General features: G+C 43.2%; 1 protein-coding gene across 8 annotated transcripts in view; it reads right to left on the bottom strand.

Annotated features, from left to right (window-relative positions):
• Ctl2 (Choline transporter-like 2) overlaps positions 1-17,149 on the bottom strand; it is a 380,476-nt gene that overhangs the window by 298,124 nt on the left and 65,203 nt on the right. The window lies entirely within an intron of this gene.

Below are 17,149 nucleotides of genomic sequence, written 5' to 3'. Positions count from 1 at the left end.
CTTTCAGCCGGTCCTCATCATTCGGTACGGTAAAAACAGACCTTTTTACACCTGCCTTTCGGGCTGAAACGTACCCGGTAGAGCATCCGGGCGCGAAGCAGTGAGTCTGGCGCTTCACTGGTTTAGCCATCACGATACGCGGTGTGAAGAGGCTTCAAAACTTCGAGCATCGTGCGAACAGTACGAACGCAAGCCGCGGAAACGCACGTGCTCCGCTTTGGCCCAGAGGGGCATCTAAAAAATGACACGCGCGCCACCGCTCGTCGGCATGAACAACTGACACCCTCTCCGCCAACCTCCGCAGCGCGCGATGCTTCCACCTCCCCCTTCTACCCACCATAGCACGGGAGAAAGAAGCGAGTCTCGCTTGTGGGTGGCGGCTGCCGCAAACGGTTGCCTTCAGCAGCGGGTGTGCCGTGGACAGCTCCGCGGGCCGTCTGCGGTGGGCCCATGTGGCGAGTCGAGCGTTAGCGAAGCCGCCTTATGTGTGTTATCACGTTATGTTGTTCAATGTTGTGTAATATTGTGTAAGGTTAATTTAGTGTGTTGGTCACAACTGATGATGTTATAGTAATTCGGCTGACTATATCGTTTCAAAAGGCAGTTAAATAAATGTATGTTTGGCTTGGTTCGTTCCGACCATGTCTGCTGTGTCCATTCACTCCAAGAACGTGGCTCTCACCATTCTAAGACCCCTCAAGTTGCTTCAGATTTGTGTGGTTTATTGTTTATTTTCAAAAATGTAGTTGGAACTGCTAATTAAATGCATGGTTGGTTGGGACACTATAGTTAGTTACCTGAACCAATGGGCAAACCATCACTGTCATCATTGTTACCAATTTTTTTTTCTTTAGACAATGATGGCGGCGGCTGCTAAAGTGCACTGCGGCGATAGTTTCGCAGAATTTAGGTGTACTATGAATGCATTTGAGCAGTTTTTTAATGCAGTTAATGTTACAAGAGTAATGTATTATGCACTCTCATTTGAAAATTTCTTCATGAGGGACTGCGGTAAAAATATGCTCTGTAGTCGCGAGTCACGAAATGCACTCACTCCCATGGCCGTTCGCAGGTGCTCTCAGAATATCTCGTTGTGAGAATTTAGTTTCCTTGGGAGTTTGTTATCGCCGGTTTCGACTGTATGTTTACCATTTTGGTATTTATATCTTTATGCATCTTTGTATTTATGAACAACTTCCTACTGCACTGTTCATTTTTAATAGTAATTTTCAAATGCCTCCCCACTACGATGTACTGATTTACAATAAAGATATTATGAATAAATATCCGAAGTGTTCACTCGATGGTTTTGGTGCTTGGACATGCTTGAAAAAGACGGGGGCACAGTGAAGCACACATAAAACCACAAAAGTGTGCTTAAATATCAGCAGGCTGTGTTAACAAACAACACTGTAGATTTGTTCTTTCCCTCTTTTCTTGTACGGGGACAGACTCTACAATGGTTTCTACAAGGCTCTTGGAAAACTCGTATTCATAATTTTTTTATCATATTTTCACCTATGCCATATAGAAATATAACTTAAAGTCCATGTGACTGAACACTTGTAGTAAACAAAGAAGAATGAATGCCACCCAGAATAGTACACCCAAGAACACAGGCCTAAAACTGCAAGTTGCACAGTTCCGATTCTCACAGCTTGCTTTGCTGCGATACACTCAAGGGAGAAGGAAAAGCCAACATTCAGCTGCATGGCCCGTCTTTAGAATGATTACAGCACTCGAAATGCTGTACATTAGCATGTGCAGAGCTACATTACTGCATTTTGTCAAAAAATGAAAACTATTTTTCCATTAGGACTATGGAAGCTGTGCTCGTGCAAGAATCAACCACTTTTGTGACTTCCACAGCGTCAATAAGCCATCGGCACTAGTAACAATAAGACGACTTGCGAGATAAATCCCAAGATACAACAATAACCCCGCCCTGGTTATCACTGCATTATATTTTGCTTTGTAGGGTCAGACATATTTCTCAATGACTCTGCACACAGTTTAAACATATACACTGTGACTGTTGAATAAACATTCTGTTGAAAGCGTATTCTCCAAACACATTTCTTAGTTCGTGTTCTTTTCAGGTGCCACACATGTTCATATTTCCAGATTACTGTGCAGGTAAGCAGATACTAGAATCATTTAGCATTGATTGATTGATCTATATGTACGGTTTAACGTCCCGAAACCACCATATGACTATGAAAGACGCTATAGTGGAGGGCTCCAGAAATTTCAACTACCTGGGGCTCTTCAAACACATACAGCATTTTCACCTCCATCAAAAACGCAGTCGCCGCAGCCAGGATTTGATCCCGCGACCTGCGAGTCAGCAGCTGAGTACCTTAGCTACTAGACCACCGCGGCAGGACTAGTCATTTAGCAGGTTATAGAAATGGGGCACAGATATTTGATAGGGTATTGCACTCCTCCTTCCTTGCACATTGTGCTTATGCGGCTTGAAGTGCCAGCGACAGTACGCCCCCAAATGACGGGTTCCTTGTTAACTGGTTCCTTGTGGGCTGACAGACAAGAAAGACAAGAAAAAAATAAGGTGTGATTACTCCACAGTAATTTTTAAAAATGTGGGTGGTGTTGGGTGCTTTCACTGAAATTCAGAGGGGCAAAGAAAACCACAACAAGCAAAAAAGGAGGAGTAGCACCATTACATTGTATCATATTTGAGTGCCGTATTTCCATAGCCCGATACAAAACTCTGCTAGGGCAAATAATTTTGCCCCACCAACGCCGCTTGTTGACAGTTATACATATGACATTTCCCTTTGAATTGGGTGATACACGGGTGCAAGCCATTTCGAGAATCAAAACTAAAGAATGATTTTCCAGGCTCTGCCAGCTGATCCAGTAACGTTGGTCAGAGTAAACACCCAGTCAAGAGACTCGCTGCACTCATGGAAGACCAGCACAATCACAAACATATTTGCCCTGTCAGCCTAAAAACCATAGCTATTTTTTCCCGTTTAATTCTTTTCCTACAGAGGACAAACTGAACTAGTCCACAGAATATGTACTGCTTCTACCAAGGACGAGCTGGGCTCGGCCCTTATGAAAGAAGCAAATGGGGCCCCCACAGTTGTGCTACCAATTCATTTTGCTTTGTTCTGTCTAGCTTCAAAAGATAGCACAAAAGAAATTTTGATGCTCACTCGAAGCATGCATTCTGGTCAAGAAAGAACTTGAATCAATTCAGCATTTCTTCCCTGCGTTTCATCATTTTCTTTGATTGATGTAACTCTTTGCAGTATGTATGTCATTTAAAAGTTTTCGTTATTGTTCATGTTTTATGCCTTGCTACTTAGAAATTATTTGCACTCTTGCTTTTCTGTTTTCGTTGAGCAATTCACGCTTCATAATATGCTTCTCGTCACTTGTCCTGCGCTGTATTTCATCAATCCATTTTCAACAGGAGGTCCCCCTGACGGTATTTACCTTGGAACTTCCTTCTGTTTCATTTACGATCCATGTCATGTGTATTTGACGATATTTCAATAAACCTTTCAATTATCAAAAAACAGAATTAGAAAAGAAGACCCTCCTTGGTGAACAAGCAGTATTCGTGGACACCGAGGAACAGGTATATTCAGGAAAAAAAAATTGTCTTGTTTGCCGAAGTTTCATTAAATGAATTCCCCTTCCCGTGTGTGTGTGGTAGCGACTACACAGAGCAGCATGATAGCTCTAAATCATTGGATTTGGACACAATCGTGTCAACCCAGTGGACGCTCTTAGACAAATAAACCACATATGGCACATCGAAGGTTTGTTTTTAAGTACTCACTTTCCTGTACTTTCTTTTTAAATTTACATTTTCATTTCAAAGACATTTTCTGCACTGAAGACTAGAGAGGTTAAATTGCTTTCTGCAGAGCAGCCAAGTGAAGCTTATCCTCTGCACAGTTTCAAAAGAGTTTTGCGTGTATCTTGCAAATGAAGCGCCTTTGAATAATTTTTTCATGTTTAAAAACGGATGAAATCAAATGGAAAAATAAAAAGAATCTGTATTTCTATATCATTTTCAGCCCAGAAACTCGACAGGGAAAGGCTTAAAAAGAAAGAAACAAAAGAGTCCAGCCTGAAATATCCTCCACTCGAGAACAAGGGGTAAGTAGTCTCTTCAGTGGTGGTTCAACTGCGGCAGTTCTGCTCATGGTCTTACAAAACTATGCGAAAGTGCCACAGACATTAACGAGATACGAGACTGTACTCCATCAGTCCCATGTCTCTTTTTCGACTGTGTTTCTTTTTCCGCATATTTGTAACAATGAATCCCTAACATGCCCAGTGGTCAGTCTTTTGACTCCATGTTTAATTACCACAGCGATTATCGATGCTGCCCATATCATGTCTCTATAGTTATTCATTGTGATTGTTTGATTCTGAGCAACCCTTCTATTTTACTTAGATATACTGGTTTTCATTTTCCTAGCACTCCCTAAATGTTTTCACTGTCACTAATCACGAGGTAATCGAGGTGGTGATAGAATGAGTAGCGGTGGTATAACGCAACGAATTTCGAAAACGTACAATATGTCCTAGACATTCCTGGGCAGTATCTGTTCTCTCACAGAACAAAATTGTTAAAAGATTGCACGTGGCGAGTACGTCACAAATGCTTTAAGCCAGCAGATAAGCAGAATACAAAGGATCAGTACAGTTTGGTCATCTACGCATAAACCATGTGTCGCAAAGAAATGCCCCTACCAGCCCTGCTGCTGCTTTGATCATCATCATCAGCCTGACTACTTCCACTGCAGTACAAAGACCTCACCCATGTTCCGACAGTCAACTCGGTCCTGCGCTTTCTGCTGCCACTTTATACCTGCAAACTTCCTAATCTCATCTCCCCACCTAACCTGTCTCCCCCTAACCCGCTTGCTTTCTCTGAAAATCCAGTTAGTTACCCTTAATGACCAGCGGTTATCCTGCCTACGCACTACATGCCCGGCCCATCTCTATTTCTTTTCGATTTCAACTATATCTTTAACCCCAATTTGTTCCCTGATCCACTCTGCTCTCTTCTTTTCTGTCAAGGTTACACCTATCATTTTCCTTTCCAACACTTGCTGTATCGTCCTCAATTTAAGCTGAACCCTCTTTGTAAGTCTCCAGGTTTCTGCTCTGTAAGAAAGTACCGGCAAGATGCAGCTGTTATATACCTTTCTCTTGAAGGATAGTGGCAATCTACCAGCTACAGCTTTACAATTCACAAATGCAAATTCAAATGAGGCAAAGTTAGTTACAATTAGTATTTTACAAACAGGTTTTGGTGCTGCCATATTAGGCTGTTAACGTTGTCATTGGTTATATTGAACAACTAACCAAACTGAGCTACAGTGGGCAAATACACATGAAAAAGTCTGAGTTTATGCATTTGGCATTTCCTGGCCTTGTGAATTCATGCCAAGATATCAATTCATGTCACGAAATACAAAAGCAAGAAAACACACAGTGAACAGTCCAAGGTGGTGGCACCCACATGTCTCAGGTTTCCATAAATGTTTAGTCAAATTGGCAAATGTATAAAAGTATTTCGAAGGAATATTGGACAAAACTTGATAAAACTGAAGAAAACATTGAAATTCTACACTGGAGACACGAATATTCCAATAAACACAGCCTATTTCACCTATTGTTAAGTAGTCGTCCGTTTTTTGTTTTTTTACAATTGTCAGTGCATGGCGACTGCATACCAGCACTACCCGTAACATCACATTCATCATGGCACATGCAGAATGCACCTGTTTCGGTCCTCTTCCCTTTCTTCACCCCTCCTTATCAATGTGTGCTCCTTTGTCCACAAAGGAAGGCACTGAGGCACGCCCCACCATTTAGGAACTTTACCCAACCAGGATTATTGCATGCTACCGGTGTTGTTGGCAGCAGTTCTGGGAAAGTAGCAGGAGCCGAGTAGGTTGAGAGACAGGAGAATGACTGGCATTGTTGGAATGCTTGTTTTAGGAGCATGAAATGTCATCAAATGTTCAGTCACGTTCTCTAGATCACGGCGTTACCACCAGACACAGCAGTTCATAAAAATTGCATTAAATTCATGTCCCTCTAGTTTCCGCCTGAAATAAAAGTAGTGTCTATCAATTTCAGCACCCACCAATCTTTCAACACAGCTGTAAATTTTCACAATAAAGATTTTTTTCTTCGGTATCCTTTCGAGGTACAATAATTAAAGTACGATACTGCATGCCAAAATCATGGCAGTATCTTACATCTGTACCTCAAACACTACTTGCCCAAAACTTGCTTCATATTGCGATACTATTTCAGAGCATCTTTTCTCAGCTGTGCATTGTTCATTGGGAAATTTTAGCATAGTGTATACTTCGGATAGGGTTCAATGCAGGCACCCGCTATTACAGTCACTTAGCGGGGCACACAAGAGGATAGCTTTTGATGCATTCACAATGGTTATAAATTCTAGCGCAAAGCTTTGTATGCAATATTCTAAAACTGCATATTCTTTGTTTTGCTTTGATTCTCAGAGTTATGCTTCCCTGTTTTGCTGCAATTAGTGGTCCTGTTTTTATTTAACTGTGGCTCTTGTGCGTTTCATGTTTCATTGTGGCAGATTTCGTTTCCCGTTTCATTTGCATCTTTCGAAGCTCGGGGTTGGTGGTTTCCCTCCGCTTGAACTTGGCTTGCACTTTGTGGTTCCAAGGCTTGGGATTTGCTGCCCGACGTCAATGTTGCAGCATTTGTGTGAGCTCCCACTGCCGCTCAAGTCGTGCGGAGTCTATTGCCTTCTCCCAGCGCACTCAGAGATTGGTTCACTCCTCCCCAGCATGCTGGTCATGTGACCTGCATGGCGCATCTGCTCTAGCATCCTCTCCTATACCTTCCTCTTTTGGCCACATGACCCCATTTTCTTCCTGCATGAATCCCTCGTCTATTAACAGTATGATTGGGCTCGGCTCCTGATTGATTGATATGTGGGGTTTAACGTCCCAAAACCACCATACCATTATGAAAGACGCCGTAGTGGAGGGCTCCGGAAATTTCAACCACCTGGGATTCTTTAACGTGTGCCAAATCTGAGCACATGGGCCTACAGAATTTTTCGCCTGCATCGTGCGCTCAGCTCCTGTACGACGCTGAACGGTGAAGGATCGACCTAGAACTCTGCCGTTAGAACTAGGGATGGGCAATAATCAGGTATTTTGAATATTCGAACTCACTTCGACACAAATTTAGAATCATATTGGTAAATTTCAAAGTATTCGAAACGAATTAATGTTTGACCGTATACAGCTCCTGTAAAGATAGTTTCATTTCAGCACGTGCTATGCCGTGAAACCAACCATGCAGGCGAAATTCGCACTACAGCAAAGCTACATTTTAGTGTTTCAGTGTTAGATTAACATATTACCTCCATCTCAAATATTTTTCAAAGCATATTATAAGTGCTTACACGTGTTAAATATAGTATTCTCAAGACTTAACATCATCATCAGCCTGACTACGCCCACTGCAGGACAAAAGAATTTCCTATGTTCTGCCAGTGAACTCGGTCCTGTGCTTGATCATGAGACTTTATACCCGCAAACATCCTAATCTGATCTGCCGACCCAACTTGCTGTCTCCCCCTAAACCGCTTGCCTTCTCTGAGAATCCAGTGAGTTATCCTTAATGACCAGCAGTTATCTTGCTTTCACACTACATGCCCTGCCGAAAAACATTTCTTCTTGATTTCGACTATGATGTCATTAAAACCGCTTGCCTTCTCTGAGAATCCAGTGAGTTATCCTTAATGACCAGCAGTTATCTTGCTTTCACACTACATGCCCTGCCGAAAAACATTTCTTCTTGATTTCGACTATGATGTCATTAACACCCGTTTGTTCCCCAATACACTCTGCTCTCTTCTTGTCTCTTAGGGTTACACCTATCATTTTCCTTTCCATTGCTCACTGCATCATCCTCAACTTTTATTTTTATTAAGCAATACTGCATACCCCTGCATGATCCATGCAGGAGGGGTTCTACATCGATTGCAGAATAAAAAAAAACTAAACAACGCAATCACGGCAAAACACAAAAAGAAATAAATAAAAAACAATTAGAAAATGGGATGGGAACGCAGAAAATAGCTAGTACCCAAATCACGAAACATAATACAAATTTTCCCGTTCGCATACAGAATTACTGGCATGAAAAACAGTGGAGGGCAGAGCATTTCATTCGGACACAGTTCTATAAAAAAAATTTATACGACTTCGTTTTATCAAAAATTTAGGCGAGTGCCCTAGTGTGGGTGTGTCTAGTCTTCCTAGCCGAGTGGGGACGTACACAATCGGGCATGGTTACTTTTGTATTTCCGGTAAGAGAATTATGAAGAAAAAGCAACCTGTTGACCTTTCTGCGCGATTCTAACGATGGGATGCTATGTTGCTTCATTAATAAGAAAGGTGAGTCAGTCATTCTTCTAGTTACTTCAGTCATGTGCTTCGGCTTCAGGCTTACAAGCTGTCTTAAGTAGACATACTCTTTTACAACTTCAAGCACACTGCTACTTATCTCGAAGCCCTGTTCTCTTCCCAGGTTGTTGTACACTACTTTCGTTTACTGCAGATTAATTTTAAGACCTACCTTCCCGCTCTCCTTATCTTATACTCGTAATCATCGATTGCACTTCATCCTCTGAGTTACTCAGCGATGCAATGACATTGGCGAAGCACAGGTTACTAAGGTACTCTCCATTACTCTTATCCCTAACTGTTTCTATTCTAGGCCTCTGAAAACCTCCCATAAGCATGTGGTAAATAGCATTGGGGAGATTGTATTCCTCTGCCTTACACCCTTCTTGATTGGTATTCGGTTGCTGTCTTTATGAAGCACTATGGTAGCAAATGATCCCCTGTAGATTTTTTCCAGGATGTTTATATATGCTTCGCAGACGCCCTGATTTTGCAGTGTCTGCACAACTGTGGATATTTCTACGGAATCAAGCGCCTTTTCGTAATCTATGAAGGCTATGTATGGAGGTTGGCTATATTCTGAGCATTTCTCCATTACCTGACTAATAGTATGAATGTGGTCGATTGTTGAGTAGCCTGTTTGAAATCCTGCTTGTTCCTTTGGTTGATTGAATTCTAATGTCTTAATTCTGTTAGCAATTACCTTTGTAAATAGCTTGTATACTGCGGAGAGCAAGCTGATGGGCCTGTAATTCTTTTCAATCCTTGTCATCTCTTTTCTTATGTATTAGAATGATGTTAGCAGTCTTACAAGATTCTGGTACCCTCCCCGTCAGGAGACACTTTGTAAACAGGGTGGCCAGTTCTTCTCACACAATCTGTCTTCCGTTTTTCAGCTTATGTGACGTTACCTGATCCTCACTAACAGCTTTGCCGCTTTGCATGCTCTCCAAGGCTTTTCTGACTTTTATCATTACTGGTGGGGTGTCATCTGGGTTACTGCTAGCCCTTATATTAAGGCCGTGGTTGTGCTGGCTACTGTACAGATCTCTGTAAAACTCCTCCGCTAATTTTACTATTCTATCCATATTGGTAGTTACTATGCCTTCCTTGTCCCTCAGTGCATACATGTGGTTTCTGCCTATTCCAAGTTTCCTTTTCACCGCTCTGACACTTCCTCCGTTCTTTAGAGTATGTTCAATTCTCTCCACGTTATACCTTCTTGCATCGGATCCCGTATGCTTTTTAATCAACTACGAAAGCTCTGCCAATTCTACTTAGTTTGTTGTGTTTGAGGATTTCATGCTTTGACATTTCTTAATGAGGTTCTTTGTCTCCTAGGACAGTTTGTCTAACTACTGTACCTCCAACTTCTACTGCACACTCGGTAATGATACTTATCAGATTATCATTCATTATATCTACGCTAAGGTCGGTTTCCTCGATAAGAGCCAAGTACTTGTTCCAAAGCGAGACTTGAATTCCTGTACTTTCCCTCTCAGTGCTAGTTGATTGATTGGCTCCTTTCGTACCAGTTTCTGTTGTTCCTTCTTTAAGTCTAGGCGAATTCGAGACCGTACCATTCAATGGTCACTGCATTGTACCTTGTCGAGCACTTCCACATCCTGCACGATGTCTGGGTGTGCACTCAGTATAAAGTCTATTTTGTTCTTACTTTCGCCATTAGGGCTCCTCCATGTACACTTACAGTTCCCTCGCTTTCGGTAGAAGGTATTGAAAATCCGTAAGTTATTGCATTCTGCGAATTTTACTAGTAGCTCCCTTCTGGCATTTCTAGTACCAAAGTCTTTTAATACCGTTCTGGTCACGAAACTTCTCCGTCACTCTATGGGAGAGCTTGATATGCTGCCAAGAGCAGCCGCTACGCGGCGCAAGCTGGGATAGGGGGGCCACCGCTCCGTTGCACCCGGCCATTGCCAGGCGGAACGCATTGGCAGCGGCGGCAGCTCGAAGGCGTTGTGTAAAGGCAGCTCGCGGTATTCCTTCAAACAAAGTTTCTGCATCAGCATCACGAGAACTTCAAGGGCAAGTTCTCCGCGTTCAAGGTCAACGCCATGAAAACTCGAAGGAGCAATGCCTAATACGTGCTGTGTGACGGGCTGTAGCACCGGATACAGCAGAAACAAGAAAAATGCGTCACTCTTCTTTTTCCCCAGTAGCGCCGAACTTCGGGAGAAATGTATATTATATTTCTTCACGCGAGAAAAAAAACTAAGCCTTGCGGGCCACCGTGCGTGGTTCATGCCCGGCAAGTGGGGGGCAGAAGCCCTAGTGTTAAGCATAATGGTTGTGTATGTTCTCGGGCTGCAGCGTGCACTGCTTCGTTTCCCGCCATCCCTTGATGCCCCAGGATCCAGGTGACGGAGGACAGAAAGCAGGACGGGAGGGGAAAAAAAGAAAACTTCACTGGGTCCCACCCCTCTCCCCTTACAAGGCACTGAGTGTGTAAAATTACTGAACACAGCCATAATAGTTTCTAGTGCTTCTCTTCTCCAAGGTGTTGTTCTCTGTGTATTTTGTGTAAACAAAACACGTTTTCAAACTTGCTCCTCATTAAATGCACCTGATGGGAAGCTCCCATTCATAGGTACACACCCACATACTAAGCGGCGTATCATTAGTACCAAAGTTCAGATTCATTGCATGCTTTAAATCGTAACCCTGCCCCCCCCCCCCCCCCCTCCCAAGCATAAAAAAGTATGGTATGGTACCTAGGTAGTGTGACAAAGGTCGCCGAGCAGCTAGCACTGGCATCGAAAGGAACTTCCAGATTAGGCTGCTGTACTTCCCTTCCCGAAGAAATCGTGGTTTGTCGGCAGGTAATTAATGCTGCTCTAAGCAGTAAACATAAGGAAACGTCAAGAGAAGGGTGTCTGGACTAAATTGCGTGTAAAAAAGGGATCACTCAGATGTTAGGCACGTGAAACTCTTGCCTATTCAAGAGGCCCCCTTAATAGCGAAGCAAGTGGTCGCAAAAGCGCTGAGCTGCTATAACCGCGACATCAAAGTACCCGCGTCAAGAAAGCGATCGGCGCTCACAAACGTGTGTCCAGAACAACTGCGCATTTGGGTGCAGACTCAAATGAAAGGTCTAGAATAAAACATTTAGCTCGACCATTCCCTTCATTTGATTACTTGGATAGCAGCGCGCGAGAGACGAGCTGGATATAAACCAATGCGATTTCCCCTGTTTTGCCTAGTCGTGTTTCATTCCGTTCACCTTCCTCCCCGTATTTTCGGCACTAGTGCCAGAATAGAAAGCTTTACTACCGCATAAACAGAATCGTCCTTTGGCCAGGCGCGAACACGTTGTCGAGCAGATCCAGCAGTAGATGCTTGCATCGGCAGCACGAAGCATGAGAATCGTCTTTAAACACTGGCGAGCAACGACGTACCGCTTCCAGGCATCGTAAATACGCATATAATTGAGCTACGAGGTAATTCTGAACCCAATGCGTTATCGCGCGATGCTAAAACACTTTAAACGCGCTGATATTTATAAGGTTGGTCCGCACTCCCAAGCAAACTACGCGTGCGTTCTTAAGTAAACAGCTTTCATTCGTCGTTGACACTGGATCACGTTTATACTGATCTGATTGCATTGCTGCATTCAGTGACATTTAATAAAAGGTAACAGGAAGAACAGCACGCACATAATCAAGTCGAAACGTCGGTAATTGTGTGCATATAATCCCAGCACTGGCGGTGGCTTGTGGCCCCCTTACGACTGGCGGCGCCGCTAGCGGGAGATTTTGTCCCTATATCAACCTTTGGGTGGAGTTTCGTGACCATAAAGCATCGAAGGACTCTGCTAGTACCGATGCCATAATCTCCTACTGCCTGGTCTCCAGCCTGTTTCTTCCTTACTTTTGCATTGAAGTCTCCCATCAGTATAGTATACTGTGTTTTTAGCTTACTCATTGCCGATTTCACGTCTTCATAGAAGCTTTCAACTGATGAGTCATCATGGCTGGACATAGGCACATAAGCCTGTACCACCTTCATATTTTATCTCTTATTGAGTTTAATTACGATACCTACCAGCCTTTCATTAATGCTATGGTATTCCTCTATGTTGCCAGCTATGTTTCTGTGGATAAGGAACCCCACTCCCAATTCTCTTCTATAAGCCAAGTTCAGATAGCAAAGGACGTGCCCGTTCTGTAGCACTGTATAGGCCTTATCTGTACTCCTAACCTCACTGAGCCCTATTACATTCCATTTAATGCCTTCTAACTCCTCGAATAGTACAGCTAGACTTGCCTCACTAGATAAGGTTCTAGCGTAAAATAATGCCAAGTTCAGGTTCCGATGGCGGCCTGTCCAGATCCAGAGATTCTTAGCACCCTCTGCTGCGTTACAGATCTGACCGCCGCCATAGTCAGTTGCTTCGCAGCTGCTGGGGACTGAAGGCCGCGAGTTAATTGACGTATGCATGTGGGAGGTAGCGGCCAGACGCTGCACCAGGGTGGCCAATCCTTCTCTGGTGAGGGAGTGCATTACCAGCAGGGGTCACCGGTGAGGCCGCACCCCTGGCCTCTTAATGCAGTTCCATCACCACGCGGATTTTATTTTTTAATCTGGTTGGGAACTGTAGAACCTAAACCTTTGTGGTGTGAAAAAGCCCCTGCTGTTAAGCTTTATGAGTGGTTAACAACAACATAGGTTTTCTAGCTGGCTGTTTTTGCCCTGTATCACATCTATGCTCCACAAAATTTTCAGTGAAAGTATCGTACGTATTTACTTTTGATAAGCATTATACATACTATTGCTAAGGTTGCAAAGCCCTAAAAAAATATATCACAATACTGGTAAAGCAGGCGTCCTCAGCAAAATACCACAGTCCACTGCAGCAGCTGGAATCTTTTAAAGTCTCTCCATTGCATGACATTAGCACTTAAACGTCCTGCATGAAATCTTCTGCAAGTTAAGAGAGCAGCCCTTCAATTTGTTTAAAGCAACCCAACTGAAATAAAATGGTTTGCTATACATATGTATACCGCTCACTGTAATTAGAGCAATCAGTCAAGTAATATCGTGCTCCTACGAAAGACTCTGACTCATACTAGCACCAATTACTTTTATTTTAACTCCATCCACAACTGTTGGATATTAGTTATACAACTTAACTTAATAATGTAATTATACAGTAGGCCTTGAACCTTTATTATGCCATATGGGCAGGTTGGCATCTTTGAACTAGGCAAGACTCGCCTGTCTACTCCCATGAATGACTCGAAATTACAGTGCCAACAAATAGAATGTCCCTTTTCTGCCTTCGAAAGATTGTAATAATAACATCATTAAAGCACACTCAGCACAATAACAAGATTTTTATCAAAATGTTGCAGGATATGTAGAAGGCTTCACATCTTGGCACACTTTCACAGACTTTGTGCAGCTATTGTGTCACTGTGTCATAATTGTTACACTCCCACTACAGTAGCATCAATTTTAAATGTGCTTGCATCACTATGCCTACTCAACAAGAAAACCGTTTCCATTCATTACATAACCAATCGACACTACAATAAAATTCATTTAAAGTGCAAAATAAATTTTTTGACAGGGCCAAGTATTCAAACCGCACCTCCTCCCCAAAACAAAGCCACCCAAAAACAAAGCTCCCGCAGATTTAGAACAGGTTTCCAAAGCGAAAATTCAAGTATTCAAGGACTTTCCAGGTCCTGTTGCACCTTTGTCATTGGCTCAAAGCGGCATGCAAAGCTGAAATTTTTTCACTGAAACATTTTGAGGACAAATTTTATTGCACTTACAATAAAGAAATGGATATCACAATTAAAGAAATATCTTAACTTCTCAAGATCACAACACAATTAAATTTACAAAAGCGGTTGAGGTTTTTCCATTTGAGGGGGTTTGCACCGAGTCTTGACTCGCAAGGGGGCAATGCCATCGCTGCGCCATATTGAAGTTCTCTGCGTACGTGCTAACTCGTTGCCTGGCCATTGGCTTCCAAGAGGTGTTCCCCAGGTTTCTAGACATTCAAGTTACCATGTGGATCTCAGACACACCGCGTGCAGCAAGTTTTTTGCGTGTGCGACGAGTGAGCTGACTTCCTAAATGGCGATGAACTAGCATCCGTGCGGATCGTACATTGTCATGTTATTTCGCTTGTATAAAGATAAATAAATGTATATGTTAAGGATGTTAATAATGATTAGTCTGAATCTCTCTGCAAGTACTGAACAGTAAAAAAAACTCGCAACTTATAATAATGAAGTCTTACAACAAAGGTTGAAATATTACTGCACTATGAGCACTGTTAAATTCAACAAACAGATTCAAAACATACAGCATAATGTCATTTCAGATAAATAGATGTAGAGGATGTATGCACTTCATTGACGTCATCTGCCAAGCAAGCTAGCCGCGGGTTCACCACTTTGCAGGTTCACGCACCACACGTGCAAAAAACACGCAACTCGCTTGTTTTTTCCCCTTTTCGCAACATCGAAAGCATGACCGATGCCAAGTGACGACTTTGGTCCGTTCAGTCCCTTGTCAGCGTGTGCTGGACCTTATTTCTTTGTACGTGCTCATGGTACTTGAACTGAGCATTTGAGAAGTTACCTCGCATGGGTGTGGTGCTGGCGTTCTGTGCAAGTGAGAGAACATTTCGATGTCACCACAGTGCGCACAACGTGTTTAATACGCCTGTTTTTGTGCGGTTGCTAAGATGATAATTAATGCTGTACACAATGATCTGTCATTTCGAAGTCAGTGGCACATCAGTAGCACGAAATCATTTTTCCTTCGCCTCACCGAAGTCGCACAAAAAGCGTGGTGGCTTCCGCAACGTGTGCCTGGCCCCACGCTAGCATTTCAGCGCGTGGCTTTTTGACGTGGCACGTGCTGCAACCTTTCCCTCGCTTTATGTAGGGAGATGGTGCTGTGCCTCGTCTTCCACCGCGGCTCTTAGACACTGCGCCATACTCCCGACCGGGCTGCAGAAATTAGGTGCTTTCTTCCTCTTCTAACTACTACCACCACCATTAGTTACGCGCTGATGGGCTTCAACGCATATGTGTGGTCAGGCCCTAAAGGGGTTGTGCCATAATATTTGTGGCTTGCACGTTCCTTGCTGAAAGCCTTTCTTAGGATGGACGCACGAAGACTCATTTATTCTCTCTAAATAATATAATGCGCCTTATTGATGCGGACCCTTTTCAGTTTCGGTTTGTGGGCATGTTCGGCAGGGACGTAGCAGTGCAAGCGACTTAGTCATGTGATCACACGAAACTTGGACAGGCGTCATTTTGAGCATCGCCTGCTCTTGAACATATGTGCCACACACAAGCCTCTGCAAATAAAATGCAGCAACCCTGATGCTTTGCCCGTACGTATGTGGCGGAAGTCCGAAAGTCACTCCCCTCACTACAAATCCGGAGTGACGTCACTACAACTTTTGTGGCCCTTCTTACAGGGCTATTCTAAATGTTTTCCGACTCCGACCATTCGTGTGGAGTATCCTTGCATAGAGAGAAGCCACACGCTTGCTATAGCTTTGAAACTTGTGGGACTACCCCATAAGAGTGTTGGCTTGAGCACAGTTGACACTTTTTGGCAACATGCCCCTCAAACACCAAAAACTAACTATTTTGCACTCATCCTGTGGATACACTTGTGTACTTTTCTATTATCGGCCTTGATGTTTAAGCAGCACGCTTCAAGTGTCAAGCTGCGACCGTTGTTCATTAGCACTTGTCCTGTGCACGTTCTTTTTGTGCATCCTTTGTGCTCGAGCAGTGCGTTGCATGCATCAAGTTGCTTGCCCTTCTTTGAGTGATATTCTAATTTCTTGCTGTCAAATTCACTACTTCGCCCTCGCCACGAAACAATCTTGTTTTTTCACATGCATTTTTGCAAAATGGGACCATGTGTGCCCACACCGTATTGATACTTTGGAAATCTGGAGGTTGACAGGTTGACATGCCGATCTACCACATTTAGGAAGTCGCGAAGTTGATATGGGAGTGCACTGCTTAGGAAATTCAAAGATTTGCGAGGACTGCAAAAAATGCCAGGACCTTCAAGGGCCTTGAAAATGTCTTTTTCAAATTCAGGGGTCTTCAAGGATTTCAAGGACCTGTGCACACCCTGCTCAGGGAAAGCTGTGGCTATTTAATTTTGGACAGTAGAACAGCATGCTTACGCATCCCTTAGTAAATTCTTGAAGGAGACCATGAAAGGTTTTTTTTTTTACATGCATCGAAAATCAAAGACAATCAAGTCTCCAGCATACTGCAATATATCAATAAAACTGCAACAAATTAGTTGCAGCCTCCATTGCTCTACAAAATATGGCAAAAGAAATGTTCTCTGAACTGTGATATGAAATAGGGTTCTGTGTATCTTGTAAGCAGTGATATCAGAAACACCGCAAATAATAGAAACAAAATTTATTTCCTTATATACACACTGCGATTTCTTTTCTTGCCGAGAATTGATGTTAGAAAAATGGGTGTTGTGACAAAGTGCTGCCACAGCACAAATAGCAATGTGGCTTTTATGATGAGTGAATGTGCATGGACAAGCATAAGAAGCACTTTCTTGTGTCAACCTAGAGTGTACGTGGTGCATCTCATTTTGCCAGAAACAAGTTGCCGTTCTCGACGCACCAATGCTCTGCCAAGGCCAAACTG

The sequence above is a fragment of the Rhipicephalus microplus genome, chromosome X, assembly GCF_043290135.1.
Source record: "Rhipicephalus microplus isolate Deutch F79 chromosome X, USDA_Rmic, whole genome shotgun sequence".
NCBI classification, from domain to species: domain Eukaryota; kingdom Metazoa; phylum Arthropoda; class Arachnida; order Ixodida; family Ixodidae; genus Rhipicephalus; species Rhipicephalus microplus.
This window is presented reverse-complemented; position numbering and strand designations above follow the sequence as displayed.